Source organism: Triturus cristatus, chromosome 9 (assembly GCF_964204655.1).
Source record: "Triturus cristatus chromosome 9, aTriCri1.1, whole genome shotgun sequence".
Taxonomy (NCBI): Eukaryota; Metazoa; Chordata; class Amphibia; order Caudata; family Salamandridae; genus Triturus; species Triturus cristatus.
The window spans coordinates 274,173,332-274,190,059 of NC_140592.1; the positions used below are offsets into that span (position 1 = coordinate 274,173,332).

Here is a 16,728-nt window from a genome sequence, read left to right on the forward strand (position 1 = left end):
CCACTCAGAGCCATGCATTTACTCACAGAGTCCCTCAGAGACTCATTCAGTAACTCACAGACCCACTCATAGATTCATACACTCACTCATCCACACACACACTGAGGTACACAGTTTCAGACTTATTGAGACATTCATGCACCCACTCAGAAAGTGACGTATTCGCTCAGAGATGAACTGGCAGACTTATGCACCCTCTTACACACACATATTTACACACTCACAAAAGCACTCACAGAACCATTGTCATATGCAGAGTCAAACTCAGAGTTATACATTTTAAATGTGGTCTTGTGCATTGAATTCATACTTTTGGTTTGTGGATTCACGGTGGAGTCATGACTACGATATATAAAAAAAATAGAAAATTTAACATAACCATTATTTACAGTTTGATAATAGGGTAGCTCTTAGAAGAGCCTTTGGGTTTACTGTATGTACATGATAACTACCCATAAAACAGAATGCAGTCTTTCAAATTATTAAGGGATATCATGTTGCTTTTCTCAGAGAAATGCACTCCATCATAGCAGGTGCCCCAGTTGAGACACTTCTTCTGCAAAGGAAGCACACACCCACTCAGAGAGTGAATCATCCACTCACAGACCTTGTCATACATTCTCATAGGCACTTAAAGACCCCCTCAGACACTCATGCACCCCCTTACAGAACCATTCACTAAAAAAATTAAGGTTACAAGAACGTTAAAGTTAGGAACTAACACAAACAAAAAATACTAATTTATTTAAAAAACAAAATGTTACACGGTTCATTATACTTTGGAAATAGCATTTCAAAACCTTAGAAATTCACTGAAAAAAACAAAGGTTACAGGTACGTTATAGTTTGGAAGTTGAATTTTAAAAAACCTTCCAAATTTACTGAAAAAACCAAAGGTTGCAGGGACGTTATAATTAGGCTCAGATTTCACTTATACAAAACCATTGAAATTCAGTAGTTAGGTGAATTTCTCATTGACAATGTTGATGTTTTAAACTAGAAAAATACAGAAATCCAGCAGTTATAGCTAGCAGCACTAACTATAACTTGCACCCCACCATGCACTGTTCAGGACCTCACATATCATATCCCTCATGACATGTTCTAGGACATCGTTGACAACGTCACCCATGACATCTTCGAATCTTCTTTTGTACACAATGCCCTGTAAATGGGTATGGGGTTTGAGATATGAAAGTAAGTGTAAAATAGCTCTGAATAATTGGAAACATCATTACTGCTATCATACATACAACCTCCATAGGTAAAGCAAGCTTGTGTTATGTGCAACATTGACCCTATACCATACACTTCATGGGTAGCCAGGTTCATGTTGACTATGAACCACAGATGAAAGGGTAACCTATCCTGCACACGGTGTTCAATCCTTATGCATCTGTTCAGGGAAAACGAAGTTCCTCTAGATATTAACGACCTGATACATAACTAATTCCCTTCTATGGACAGTGTCAGAGCCTTGTACCAGAACTTAACTTCCACAGGATCAGAAGAACTTTTCCCAGCTCCCCAACTCCACTGCGAGCCGAGATTGGAATCTGCTCACAGTGAAGAGGGGCAAAGGAGAATGGGAGAAAAAAGAGAGACTGCCACTGCGGCGCCTCTTCCAACGGGATTCCCAGACCTGGGTCTTTCTAGCACCTGTAAATACAAAGCACAAAATTACTACTTTACACTGCCCCTCCCTCTCCCGTTGACTTCCTTCCACACTTTCTTACACCTCTGTAGTTCTAAACTGTTTTATTACCTGAATTACCGGTGGAATTACTTCTCTTTATATAGTTAGACCATAAGCAATTTTCTTTACATATTCATGTATATTTATTCATATTGGTTCATTTAGCCTTTATAGTCTCTTTTTCTTTTTATAGATGATGCTGCAAAATTTCGTGCAGATGATCCGAGATTAATGTTGGTAAGTACAAATATATATATTTATATTTACTTAGAAAAGTTGCTGTGCAGACTAGTACTGTTAGTAGTTGTTAAAATCTTAGTTGCGCAGCTAGATGAAGAAGTGCAGACCTGAGTGCAAAACAAGCTCTAGTTGATTAGTATCTTCAACTCAGAATTATTTTCAGTATTCCTGGGTTCAATCACTAATTACTTCTTTCAACAAGACTTATGAAGGGTTTTAGACTGTAATAACTTGTCCTCAAACACCTAGGTTCTAAGCACCAGTTTCAACTCAAAGTTCAATACTCTAGCTCATGGACTGTGGATGACATGAGCAACTAGAAATTCCTCCTAACAGATGAGAATCCTTTAGTTCCAAGAAATACCTGAAATTTCCAGTGAGGCTTCACAGTTCAGATCACCGGAATACCGACCTCAATATCAGCAAACTATGGTATGCTGAGACAAAAGGAGCATAAGCTACTCCTCACAGAATATCCTGTCAAAATCGAAGCGCTGAAGACTGACACTGCTTCTCCTCATCAATTGACGGTTGAAGTGTGCAGCGCGCTAAGAGCACGAGCGCGATAACCGTAACACTTCTGCCTTTCTTTAAACAATTAGAACGTTAACTACTGCGCAATAGGTGGCCGCCATATTGGAATTCTGCTGAGGGTGGTAGGAAGTAAATCACTCAATATACCGCTGAAAACTCTGTGCCACTAGCTGATTCCAAGTGAGAGGTGATTTCCTCAACCATCTCTGATGTCTAACCTTAGAACAGGGATAAGATAGGCTAAACTTGGAACAGCGTTGCCCAGTCCTGACAGACAGTCTTTACTTGTATCAAACCCCCTTACAGTCACTGAGCATACAATGAGAAAATGAGTGGATATAAGTAGAAAAGTGGGTACTGTTAACACTGTTTACTCTCTGGAGACAATTTACTCTGTACCACACTGTTTGCAAACAGTGAAACTCTCATTATACACAACACACAGAGTATTCAAAATAATCTACTATGAACAGTGTACATTCTATGCAACGGTTGTCAAGCCAGACACTATTTGCTAAAAAATACCCAAGATCTGAAGATCATACTACCTACACCCTTCATACTGTGTTGAAAACTTTACAGATTGCCCTTCCTCTGAAGCAAAACAAGCACGCGTACATCAGTTAATCAAGATTTGTAAAGCACGACTGCATCACCCGTGAAGGTCTCGAGTTGGCCTGGGTGGTAAATACTGCTCCACTTGCGGAGTTTGCGGAGTTTCCTCCACTCCGGGTAGAGCGCACTCCGCGTAGAGCGCGAAGTTCCGAAAAACTCACCAGAGTGACGCAGAGTGGAGTTTTTCCCTCTCTTGCGGCTCGCCAATGTTAAGTTGGCGAGCGCGAACAAGGAAAATCTAACGCTAGACCACCTCCCAGTGAGATTTCTTTATGTGGGCAGTCACGGCAGGAAGCTACCACTTGCATTGAGAAAACATCCGCTCACGTTGAGGAACTACCACTCGAGTAGAGCATCTACTTGAGCAGCAGAAAGAAGCTGCGCCCTCTTGCACTGATTTTACTGCATGGGACAAATGCCTGGCGCACAAAACCAGCATCAGCAGCACAACGTTTCTTACTCTTTCACTTGCAGAACTCCGTGGAGCGAGGTGGAGTTTTTCTATCACTTTGCGTAGTATACGGAAGTCCATGAACTCCGCCTAGGCCTAGTCCCGAGGTGCTGGGGGACCATGCTCATGCTGCCTGTTGTCCTATTGGTCGAACATCCAGGTTTTGAGGTCCTTCCTGAACTGCTGGAAGAATAGGGAGGCTCTGCGGTGCAGGGGGAGGTTGTTCCAGGCCTTGGCCGCCAGGTGGGAGAAGGAGCGGCCTCCACTGATCATCGGCAGATGCATCTAGTGGCTGCTAGGAAGAGGGATTCAGAGCAAAGTTTCCTGGTGGGTTGGTGGAAATTGAATTAGTTGTTGATGTACGCCAGTCCTTCGTTGTGTAGTGCCTTGTGTGTGTGAGTGAACACCTTGAACTGGCATTCTTCGTGACTGGTTGCCAGTGGAGTTTCCTGAGGTGAGGGATGATATGCATCTGTCTGGGGAGGTCGAGGATTAGTCTGGCTGCTGTGTTCTGGATGATTTGGAGTTTAGTCAGGAGTTGGGCAGTGATTTTTACGTAGAGGATTTGCTGTAGTCTAATCTGCTGGTGATGAGTGCTTGCATGACTGTTTGCCTGGTGTTGGATGGCAGCCATCGGAAGACCTTCCTGAGCAGTAGGAGGGTGAGGAAGCAAACGGAGGACATGGAGCTGACCTGCTTCTTCATGGATAGCTGTCTGTCGAGGATGATGCCTAGGTTGTGGCGTGTTTGGTAGATTTGGGGGTTGGGCCCAGCTCAGGTGGCCACCATTTGTTGTTCCAGAGGCTATTCTTCCCTTTCCCGAAGATGAGTACTTCTGTTTTGTCGGTGTTGAGTTTGAGACAGATGTTGTTCATCCAGACGGCCATGCCTTTCATGCATCTTTTGACCTTATCCTTGGTGGTTGTTGGGTCGTTGGTCAGGGAGAGGATGAGTTGGGTGTCATCGGCGAGAGGAGATGATGTTGAGTCTGTGGTTCTTGACAATGTTGGCCAGGGGTGTCATGCATACGTTGAAGAGGGTTGGGCTGAGGGATGAGCCTTGAGGTACGCTGGAGCTTATGTTCCTGGGGAACAAGACATAGCGAGGGAGGATTACCTTCTGTGTTCTTCCTGTGAGGTAGGATGCGATCCACTTGAGGGCTGCTCCTCGGATTCCAATCTGATTTAGTCTGTTTCTCAGTGTGTGGTGGAATACAGTGTCAAAAGCTGCTGAGAGGTCGAGGAGGATGAGGGCTGCTGTTTCTCCGTGGTCTAGCAGAAATCTGATGTCAACCGCGACTAGGGCTGTGTCTTTGCAGTGGTTGATTCTGAAGCCGGATTGGGAGGGGTCCAGAAGGTTGGGGCTTCTCCAGATGTCTAGTAGGCTGGATGTTGATGGCTTTCTCGATGACCTTGGCTGGGAAAGGTAGCAGGGAGATGGGTCTGTAGTATTCCGGTTCTTCTGGGTCTGCTGATGGCTTCTTCAGGTACATAGGTTAGTACCTGCTGCACACACTCTTCCATGTTAAGTATAAATTTATGCTGACACGATTCTCTCTAATAACTCAAGGCTGCATACAAAAGTTAGTATTTAATTCGTAAAATCTTTCTCTTCTAGGAAACCTTTATGGCAGGGCCAAAAAGTTGTGTAGAGCATAATGGATATAAGTCAACTGTCACTTACACATAGAGTTATTCTTGAATGAAAACATTTATAATGTGTTCAATACCTCTACTGTACTATGGAGCATTAGGAGCACACACATTTTGTAAACACTTACAGCCATTAGATGCACCTAAGCTGTACAAAATGACATAGAATTAATATGATAGTTACTCACCACTATATAAAACAACTTGCACATACATTGGATGATGCCATCAGTGATGTCATCAATGATGCCATTTGATATGTCATCAGTGATGTCATAAATAATGTCATAGAACATGTCATGAGTGATTTCATATTTGAGGTCATAAGCAATGCATGGCAGGGTGCAGATTATAGTTAGTGCTGCTTACTGCAACTGCTGAATTTCTGTGTGTTTTAAGTTTAAAACACTGTCATTGAGAAATGCATGAGTAAGGCAGGTGATGAGAAACGCGTAGCAATGGAGTGAGATCATTAAACCTGTGAATTCAGTGAAGTCGTTGGTGTCGGTGTCCTTTCTTTTGTCGAAGATTGGAGTTGGTGGTTGATATATATATATATATATATATTTATATAATTACTCAGTGGTGATGCGCCAGTGGGTACTTAAAGTTGAGTCAGTGTTTCTACTGGAAATACATTTTCTATGTTGCTAATTACTTTGGCACCGTTTGATGAATCTCAATGAAATTTGCCTCCAAAAGTGTTCTTTTTTGTACCAGTTTGTGCCTGAAAAGTTTTGGGGTGATCCAGCAGGTGGGGATGAGAAAAAGGGGATACCAAAAAATAAAATCCCCATGGATTTTCCATTGACGGCTTTAGGCAGAGCTACAGCATAAACTGCTAAACTAAATTACACCAGTTTTCGTAGGAAACTCAGTTTTGGAGAAATTAAAGCTCAAAAGTATTTGTATAGCTGAACGGTTGGGTCTGCGAGAGGCTTGAGAGACTCTTGCGGGAGCGCCAGTTTAAAAATAGAGTGTTCTGATTAGCACAGGTAGCTTTATTTCCCTTCGGCCAATTCATTCCCACGGTTCGGGCACTCTGATTGGCTTCCAGAAACATCAGAAACATGTTGCTGACAGCCATTACAGGACTCAGGGACTTTTTCACCTGTCCTGAACTTGTAAAAAAATACAAAGATATAAGGGGACATGGTAGGGCAGAGCTAACTATAACTTGTGCTCCCAACATGCACTGCTTATGACCTCACATATTACATCACTCATGACATGTTCTATGGCATAATTTATGGCATCACTGATGACATCTCAAATTACATTATTGATGAAATCACTGATAACATCATCCAATGAGTGTTTTAGTTTGTTTTATAATTTACATAGTTGTGGGTAACTGCCATATTACTTCTTTACCTAATTGTGTACAGCCTTAGCCCAGCTAATGGGTGTAAGTTTTTAAAAAACACATGTGCTCCTAATGCATCATAGGTGTGTAGAGGTATTGAACATGTTATAAATCTTTATATTGAAAAATAACTCTGTGTGCACGACAGTTGACAACTTGTATCCAGTATGTTCCACACATGTTTTTTGGTTCTGCAGGGCAACGTTTCTGCATAGTAGATAGACAGAATTGTATAAGCAGCCTTGAGTTACTAGACACAGTTGTCTCAGTTTGACATCTTCTACATAACAGAATACTGTGTGCACCAGGTACTAACCTATGTACATGGGTTTGATTAGCTTCAGAAGATGGGCTATCTGTAACGTTTTCACCATACTATGAATGCTGCAGGTAATGTGACTTTTAGCACCTTCAGAGCTTGGTTATTTTAAATGAATAGTGTAGTTTTTTTACAAGTGTTACATAGGGTGTACACTATTTTGAAGAATCTCCCCTTGCACCTTAGAGCCTCACCATTGTTCCAGCAATTCAGGAAAGACCTCTAAACCTGAATGTTCAGGCCAAAAGGATGAAAGGCATCATGAGCATGGTCCCCCAGCACCTTGAGATTAGGCCTGGGCGAGTTTGCGGACTTCCGTATACTCCGCAAAAGTGACAGAAAAAATCCACCTCACTCCTCGGAGTGAGAAAAGTTGTGCTGCTTGTGCTGATTTTTAGCACTAGGTATTTTTGCTGTGCAGTAAAATCAGCACAAGAGGGCACAGCTTCTTTCTGGCGCTCGAATAAATGTTCTACCCGAGAGGCAGTTCCTCAATTTGAGTGGCAGTTTTCTCAATGCAAGTGGTAGCTTCAAGCCGCTACTGCCCGCACTGAGAAATCTCAATGGGAGGAAGTCTAGCGTTGGTTTTTCCTCATTCTCGCACTCCAACTTAACATTGACGAGCCCCGAGAGAGGAAAAACTCCACTCCGCATCACTCTGATAAATTTTTCAGAATTCCCCGCTCTATGCGGAGTGGAAAAAACTCTGCAAACTCCGCAAGTGGATCAATGTTTACCGCCCAGGCCGACTCGAGACCTTCACAGGTGATGCAGCTGTGCATTACAAATCTGTATTGATTAATGTACACATGCTTGTTTTGCTTCAGATGAAAGGCAGTCTCTAAAGTTTCCACCACAGTATGAAGGGTGCAGGTAGTATGATCTTTACCATCTTCAGATCTTGGTTATCTTTAGCAAATAGTGTCTGGTTTGAGAACCATTGCATAGAATGTACACTGTTCATAGTAGATTATTTTTAATACTCTGTGGTGTATTTATCATGAGAGTTTCACTGTTTGCAAACAGTGTGTTACAGAGTAACCTCTCTCCATAGAGTAAACTCAGTTTACAGTATCCACTTTTCTACTCATATCAACGTAATTTCTCAATGTAGGTTCAATGACTGTGAGGGTTTTGATACAGATGAAAGCTGTCCATAGTTAGGCATTAATTTTTGAACAGACATTGAGTAAATTGAGGAACTTGCTTTATCTGAACAGTTGTATACATATTGAATACCGTGTGTATGAGGGTCCCCATATATCTGTGGTTGATTGTTAATGTGGAATAGGCCACCCGTTAAGTGTATGATATAGGGTCAGTGTTGCACATAACACATGCTCGCTACACCAAAGGGAGTTGTATCTGTGATGGCATTAATGATGCTTTTTGTTATTCTGAGCGAATATGTACTTACTTTCAGGCCTCTAATTCCATACTAGTTTATAGAGTAATGTCCACAAAAGAAGCCTGGATGATGTCATCAGTGATGTCATCAATGATGTTATTTGAGATGTCATCAGTGATGTAATAAATTATGTCATAGAACATGTCATAAGTGATGTAATGTGTAAGGTCAGAAGCAGTGCCTGGTGGGGACGCAAGTTATAATTAGCTCTGCTAAGTAGGAGTGGTGAATTTCTGTGTTTTTTCTTTTAGTGAAAAAGGTTTATGTTGTCACTGACATTCACCTAACTATAACGTTACTTTAACCTTTTTCACTGAAAAAAACAGAGGTTTCAGGAACGTTATAGTTATGAATTAGCATTTAAAAAAACCTTAAAAATGAACGGAAAAAAACAATGGTTACGTAAACGTTATATTTAGGCTGACATTTCACTCATAAAAAACGTATGAAATACAGCCATTATAATTAGCTGAGCTAACTATAACGTGCACCCCCCGCAATGCACTGCTTATGACATCACATATTACATCACTCATGACATGGTCAGTGACATCACTGATGACATCTCAAATGACATCACTCATGACATCATCCAGTGACTGTGAGTGTTTCTAAAAAGTTTGTGAGTGTTAAATATATATATATACCACAGTGTATTGAGTGGGTGTATGACTGCCTGTATGGATGATTTAGTGAGTGCGTGACTGACTGTATAAGTGAGTGATTATATGTGTCTCAGTGAATGTATGGGTGAGTGACTAGGTTGTGTGAATATCTATATCAGTCTGTCAGCTGGTATGTAAGTGGCTGTATGTGTTGGTGAGTAGGTATGTGAGTAGCTTTATGGGTGACTGATTGGTTGTCTTAGTACCTGTATGGGTGACTGTTTGTTTGGGTGGGTGAGAGCATGTTTGACTGCCTGCATGGGTGAGTGAGTGAGTGAGTGAGTCAGTGGCTGCATGGGTTAGTGAGTGTGTAAGTAAAGGGATGTATAGGTGACTGAGTGTATATATGGTTGTGTCAGTGAGTGAATGGTTGTGTCAGTGGGATATGGGTGAGTATCTGCATATATGAAAGGCAGTATATGTGAGTGTTGGAGTATATAAGTGACTGTATATGAGAGTGAGTTATTGTGAGTGGCTGTATGGTTGAGTCTGTATTTGTGTCAGTGACTATAGGTGAGTAAGTATGTGTTAGTATCTGAAAGAATAAGCAACTTGGTGCGTGTATAATTGTATAGGTGAGTAAGTGGCAGTGTGATTGACTCTATGGGTGAGTGAGTAGGTGTGTAAGTAGCTCTATGAGTGACTGATAGTGTATGAGTGGCTATATGGGTGCACACATGGATATGTCATCGCCTGTATTAATGAGTGAGTGGGTGTATGAGTGGCTGTATGGTTGAGTGAGTGGATGTGTGTGTAGATCTATAAATGAGTGAGTGGGTATGTAAGTACTGCTATGGGTGTGTCAATGGTTTTGAGAAGGGTGGTGTGAAAGTTGGAGTGCATGTATGAAAGGTTATATGGGGGTGTGAGTGAGATTCTGTGGATGAGGTCATCAGTGATGTCATCAGTGATGCCATTTGAAATGTCATTAGTGATGTCATCAGTGATATCACTGACCATGTCATGAGTGATGTAACATGTGACGTCATAAGCAGTTATTGGTGAGGCGCGAGTTACTATAACGGCTGATTTTCACAGGTTTTGTACGACTGACATGTCAGCCTAACTATAACGTTCCTGTAACCAATGTTTTTTTCAGTGAATTTCTAAGGTTTTTTAAATGCTAATTCCTAACAATAACGTCCCTAAAACCTTTGTTTTTTATTGAATTTCAAAGGTTTTTTTAACTAGCAGTCACGTTTGCAGAGTGGTGGAGAAAGGGGGCTCCAACCAGCTCTCAGAAATTACTCTGCATAGGACTTACAAGAGGTTCCAGGAGGGCTTCTTGGCCCCCAAAAGTGGTCTTCATCCCCTAACCAGTAGTGCACCAGGAGGTGCGTTTGCAGAGTGGTGGAGAAAGGAGGGCATAGCCTCAGAAGACTTCTTAGCAGTCCCACTGTGTGGGACGTACTGGAGGTAGCAGGAGGGGTAGTTGGTCCCCAAGGATGTGCTTGGGGGCCACCTACCCCTCCTGTTACCTCCAGTAAGTCCCACACAGCAGGATTGCTGAGTTCTGATAACCGTCCACGCCCCCTTCCTCCACCACTCTGCAAATGTACCTCCTGTCGCGCTCTTGGTTGGGGGATGAAGTCCCCTTCGCTGCTGAGGATCCTTAGGGGCCAACTAGCCCACCTGTTTTTTCCAGTAAGCCTCACACAGTGAGATAGCTGAGAGGTCATCAGAGGCCATGTCCCCTTTCTCCACCACGCTGCAAACACGCCTCCTGATGCACTGCTGCGGGGATGAAGTCCACTTTAGTCCTGAGGCCCTCAGGACGCAAGAGGACCGCATCAACACGCCAGCAGTGTGCTGAGAGGCGTGTTTGCAGAGTGGTGGAAAAAGGGGTGTGGCCTCTGACCACCTCTCAGCAATCCAGCTGTGTGGGGCTTAATGAAGATAACAGGAGAGCTAGTTGGCTCCCAGGGACCCTCAAGAGGCAAGGGGACTTAATCCCTCAACCAAGAGCGTGCCAGGAGGCACATGTGCAGAATAGTGGAGAAAGGGGGCGGGGTCTCGGTGACTTGCCAGCTTCGCATCTTTTTTTTATTTTAGGAAGGGAGGCTGTGCGGCCCCCCTCCTGAGGCCGTTTTCAGCCCCAGGGACCCCATCCCCCTGGGCCTCACCCTGTATTATATATTTATTTATATATATATATATATATATATATATATATATATATATATATATATATTACCTACTGGCGGTCGCCAGTAGGTAGTTATAGTTAGGACCACGTTTCCATAGGAAATCCGCAACATTCTATTTTGAATAACTTTGGCGCCGGTCGACGAATCCTCGCGAATTTCTCAAAATAGGTGGGGCGCTACGCTACGCTCCTACCCTGAAAGTCTCGGGGGGATTCGTCAAGCGGGGGCTGAGATAAAAGGGGGGTCCCAAAACGCGTTTTTCCCATGCATTTTTCCATAGGACCTTTAGACAGGGCTACAGCCCGAACGGCTGAACAGAATTACTAGAAATTTGGCAGAGAGGTAGTCCTCAGGTCAAGGAAGTGCCTTTTGTAGGTTTGGTGTAAATCTGTTCAGTAGATTCTGAGAAAATAGCCTTTAAATCAATATATATATCTGAGCCAGCTTACGGTACGCTTACGGTACGCTTACCGTACGCGTACGGTGGCGTGCGCGAGCGCGATTCTGATTGGCTCTTAGATCTTAGTAAACATTCGAATCGGTCGAAACCAGGAAGCGGCGGCCGCCATTTCGTGTGTTTCACTCAGAAAAAAAAGAGTGATAACAAGAAAAGGGGGCAAGGAGGAGAGTTACAGACCCCCTAACATTTGTAAGGGGGTCAAAGAAGGACAGAAAAGTACAAAGAAAACATTTATTGATTTTAAAAAAAATCACGGGGTACGCGTACGGTAAGCGTACGGTAAAAAAAAAAAAAAAAAGAAATGAAAATCAGATTTAAGTGTTTAGATATTAGGGGGCTCTAAAAAGAGCCGTTGTGTTTATGAAGTGATTTTTTTGTGGTACCTACAAGTAAGTACCGATGCAGAGTCTAAGGTTCAAGAGGAAGACTCTGTTCCCTTCATCATTGAAGTGTACACCATCTCCTCTATAAATGTCTTGCATGTCATAACGCAAGTTGTTGTGGTAAATGGAACCCATACCATAGTCACGGAGGAAAGCAGAAACAGATTTGTTGACGTGCTTTCTTGCTTTGTCAATCTGCGGACAGAAATGATTGGACCAGTTCCATTTTTGCCTTTGGCATATGTTAGAAAACACAAAGGCAGTTTTAGGGAAAAGTGAAAACAGTTGTGCAAAGGTCTCCTTCATAAGCATTTCCAGACCTACCCCAGTCAAAGTGCCTAGGTCATTGCCACCACAGTGCACTATTATGAGGTCAGGGTGTTGGATGTGCATGAAGGATTTCACCAATGGCATCAATTGGTGCCACTTTAACCCTCTCTGACCAATCCATTTAATGTCTACATTTGGCAAAGCAAGGTCTCTCACCATATCTGTTTTCTCTGCATACTTTTCACTCCAGAAGACATAGCTGTGCCCTACAATCCACACTGTGAACATCTTCAAAGGAGAACTGGATGCACTCAGGAGGTGTCTTTCAGTAGAATGGCAATATGAAAAGAAAGACAGTTTGGAAATGGAGGCATACATATTTTTTTCAAAAAAAAAAGAACTGATTGGCTGTTTCATACCATTCTAGAATAAAAACTAGGCTGTATGTGTAAATTAATAGAAGCATGTTTTGTATTGGTACAGAAAAATGTGTTACCAAAGAACAGTACTATGGATTTGCTGTAAGGTTTGAAAAGTCAAGCACTCTTGCTCTGTGGAATTGAAACATTGTTTGGCGAACTTCTGACCTAACTCCACACAGCAGTGTTCCATGAGCTGTTGCTATGGTAGCAGGCAGAAGTCAAGTTGGGGGAAGGGTACTAGGCAGAAGTCAAGTTGGGGGAAGGGTACTTTTGGAAAAGGGTTGGTTTTCAACCAATAGAAATGTGTGATTACATTTGAAAAAAAGGGGTAAGCACTGAGATTTGAAACTTACATGTATATGTGTGGAAAAATAGAGGGAAACTTTGCCATTATCTGGTTCTGCTGAGAGGAGAGAGGTGTAGAGAACAGAGATCCTGGCTCTGATAATCTGCTGTTTGAGTGCCACATTTCTTTCACAACTAACTAATTTTAAAGGTGAGTTTAGAGTTTGAGAGGAGATGTATATGGTAAATTAAGAAATGAATAATAGAAATGTAATTCTTTTTGTTGAAGTTGTGTTTATTATTTTCTGTTTTGGGAGAAATTTAAATGTGAGGAACATGTAAAATAATATGGACTATGTTTTCACGATAAATTAAGGTGTATTGGTATAAAAAAAGAATAGTTTAAGGGTTTGAGGTTGGACTCAGTAATGCAAATACATTCAGCATCACTAAGGCTGGTTGCCCTTGCTGGAATGTAGGCAGTCACCCAGGTTACACATGTTGGGAAATATAGGCAGAGATTTATTGTGTACAACTCTGGTAATTTTATATTTACATTAGTAGGAAAAAGGGGGAGCGATTTTTTGGTGCAGAAGCAGACTCTTAGCACACACCCAGCTGCTTTCCATGTATAATCATGCACAGTATTTACAAGCGAGTGGGGTTTGAGGTTTCAGTCTGTAATGCAAATACATTCAGCATCACTAAGGCTGGTTGCCCTTGCTGGTATGTAGGCAGTCACCCAGGATACACATGGTGGTGGTCTGAAAAAGCAGTCTGGACATGGGCTTTTTAAAAAATCTGAAAAGTGGATTCATAATGTGTCAGTCTGTAAAAGTGATTATCACTTGCCAAAAAAAAAGAGCAGTAAGTGTGCTTTCAAATTGGCAAAGAAATTTCGTTTTGTGACTAATGTGAAAACATGACTCTGTGTGCAAATAGGAATTACAGGCAGAGATTTATTGTGTTTTGCTCTGGTGATTTCACAGTTGCATTAGTAGGAAAAAGGGGGAGCGATTTTTTGGTGCAGAAGCAGACTCTTAGCACACACCCAGCTGCTTTCCATGTAGAATCATGCACAGTATTTACAAGCGAGTGGGGTTTGAGGTTTCAGTCTGTAATGCAAATACATTCAGCATCACTAAGGCTGGTTGCCCTTGCTGGTATGTAGGCAGTCACCCAGGATACACATGGTGGTGGTCTGAAAAAGCAGTCTGGACATGGGCTTTTTAAAAAATCTGAAAAGTGGATTCATAATGTGTCAGTCTGTAAAAGTGATTATCACTTGCCAAAAAAAAGAGCAGTAAGTGTGCTTTCAAATTGGCAAAGAAATTTCGTTTTGTGACTAATGTGAAAACATGACTCTGTGTGCAAATAGGAATTACAGGCAGAGATTTATTGCGTTTTGCTCTGGTGATTTCACAGTTGCATTAGTAGGAAAAAGGGGGAGCCATTTTTTGGTGCAGAAGCAGACTCTTAGCACACACCCAGCTGCTTATCCTGTGGAATCATGCACAGTATTCACAACCGAGTGGGGTTTGAGGTTTCAGTCTGTAATGCAAATACATTCAGCATCACTAAGGCTGGTTGCCCTTGCTGGAGTGTAGGCAGTCACCCAGGATACACATGGTGGTGGTCTGAAAAAGCAGTCTGGACATGGGCTTTTTAAAAAATCTGAAAAGTGGATTCATAATGTGTCAGTCTGTAAAAGTGATTATCACTTGCCAAAAAAAAAGAGCAGTAAGTGTGCTTTCAAATTGGCAAAGAAATGTCGTTTTGTGACTAATGTGAAAACATGACTCTGTGTGCAAATAGGAATTACAGGCAGAGATTTATTGCGTTTTGCTCTGGTGATTTCACAGTTGCATTAGTAGGAAAAAGGGGGAGCGATTTTTTGGTGCAGAAGCAGACTCTTAGCACACACCCAGCTGCTTTCCATGTAGAATCATGCACAGTATTTACAAGCGAGTGGGGTTTGAGGTTTCAGTCTGTAATGCAAATACATTCAGCCTAAAGAAAATGGAACCAGATGTATTGTGGAGTTATTTGAGATATAATATTGTGATTATACTTCTGAAACAAAAATATCAGACGGTATTTTAAAGAAATAAGTATTGATATTAGATGATATTTTTTAGAATATTATGCATTTCTATATTGTTAAGTTTAAGTAAAAAGAGATTCTGGGCTTTTTTAATACAATCTTTGAGATTGTTATTTTTTTTTTGCCCGCTGTTAAATGATGAATGCAATTGCTTTCACAATTTATAGTGAAATGCAATATATTCTGAAAACAGCAAAAATAAGGCAAAAATTATTTTTTGATAAATATGTAAATATGTGTACTGTATTATAAAATGTTTTAAAAAATATTAATACTTTTTTCTTTTTTTTCAGATTGATATAGAAAATTTTCAAAACCTAGAACCATTTTTAAAGCAATTTTTAAAAAAAACAAATGAATAAATATTTTTTTGAGCGGGTATGGTAAGTCAATAGTATCATGGTTCCTTTTTTTCTACTTCTCTACAATCACATTTTCAGTTTTTAATTGTAGTCTCTCAAGGACCTTGTAATGTGATAATTGATTTTTAGTGTTTTTAAAAAAAAAAAAAAAAATTACGCGCACCGTACGCGTACGGTAAAAAAAAAAAAAAAAAAGTTTTTAAAAACATATATAAAAAAAAGATGAAAGATAAGGTTGCCTCTTAAAAGAGCCGTTGTGTTCATGCAGGGACAGAGGAAAGAAAGATTGGGAAAATTAGTCTCTGCGACAAGTGTGCTGATCTATTTTGTTGTTCACTAGGGAAACACTGGTCTCCCTATGACAAATTAGATCATGACAAGAGGCGCATCGAATATCAACCCTCAGAAATCGAGGGTTAATTTCCAGAGGGCCAGCAAAAGGAGATGCTCCCCCCACAGATGAAGGGCTCACCTGACCTGCAGAAGAAGGACTCGGCCCTGCAGATGATGGTCCAGGCTGAGCTGCTGTGGATGTGCTTGGTTGACTTACTGAAGGGTTACCTCCAGTAAGTCGAGCATGTGTCCTTCTGTGTACATCCTTGAGGTGTCTCATCATGGTATGATTCCCAAAGGAATACTTCCTGTCAGGATTACCTCTTGAAAGTACACGCTTACACAGCTTACAAGTTACTAAGGGTGCATTTACCTTTTGCTGGCCTTCAGGAAAAGTAAAATAATCCCATACATAAGAGGTCTTTTGTTTCCTCGCTCTCTGCCTCAAGGTAGTGCTGCTAGTGCTAGCCTCACTCTCAGAAGGGCTCTGCTGTTCTGCCATCGTATCACAAAGACAACCCAGCTCCTTCTCCTAAGGGATCACAAGCAGAAATGAGGGGAATGGGTGTGGTGTAGGAGAGTTCTAGAACTGAAAGTAGTTTCAACCAATCAAAAGTTGTGTTTCATGATCACATGACCTACCGTACGCTTACGGTACGCTTACGGTATGCTTACGGAAAAAGTACGCATGCGCGTAAAAAAGAAACGCGCTTGCGCGCATGCGCTTAACAGTCACTCCCCGACACTTCCGCGTAACGTGCGCGTGTAGCGTACACGCGTACACGTCCCACGCGGAGTACGCGCGGCTACGCAAATCGCGTAAATATACGCAAACAGCGTAGATAAATTACGGGCGTTGCGTAAACCGTATGCTTACCGTAAGCTTACGGTACGCGTACTAAAAAAAAAATAAAAAAAAGGAAAAAATGTATTGCAAATAAATTTTACATGTTTATTTTATAAAATATATTAAAAAAACATATTATAGAATTTTAAAAATTTAACCATAGTCTTTA

The 16,728-nt window shown here is 41.5% G+C and overlaps 1 long non-coding RNA gene across 1 annotated transcript in view; it reads left to right on the forward strand.

Moving 5' to 3' along the window:
* The window catches only part of LOC146797746 (uncharacterized), a 1,134,092-nt gene that overhangs the window by 1,042,550 nt on the left and 74,814 nt on the right, over nt 1-16,728 (forward strand). Inside the window, exon 6 of the long non-coding RNA XR_014969036.1 lies at nt 1,890-1,933. This is a non-coding gene — a long non-coding RNA (uncharacterized LOC146797746). The remainder of the gene's footprint in view (nt 1-1,889; nt 1,934-16,728) is intronic.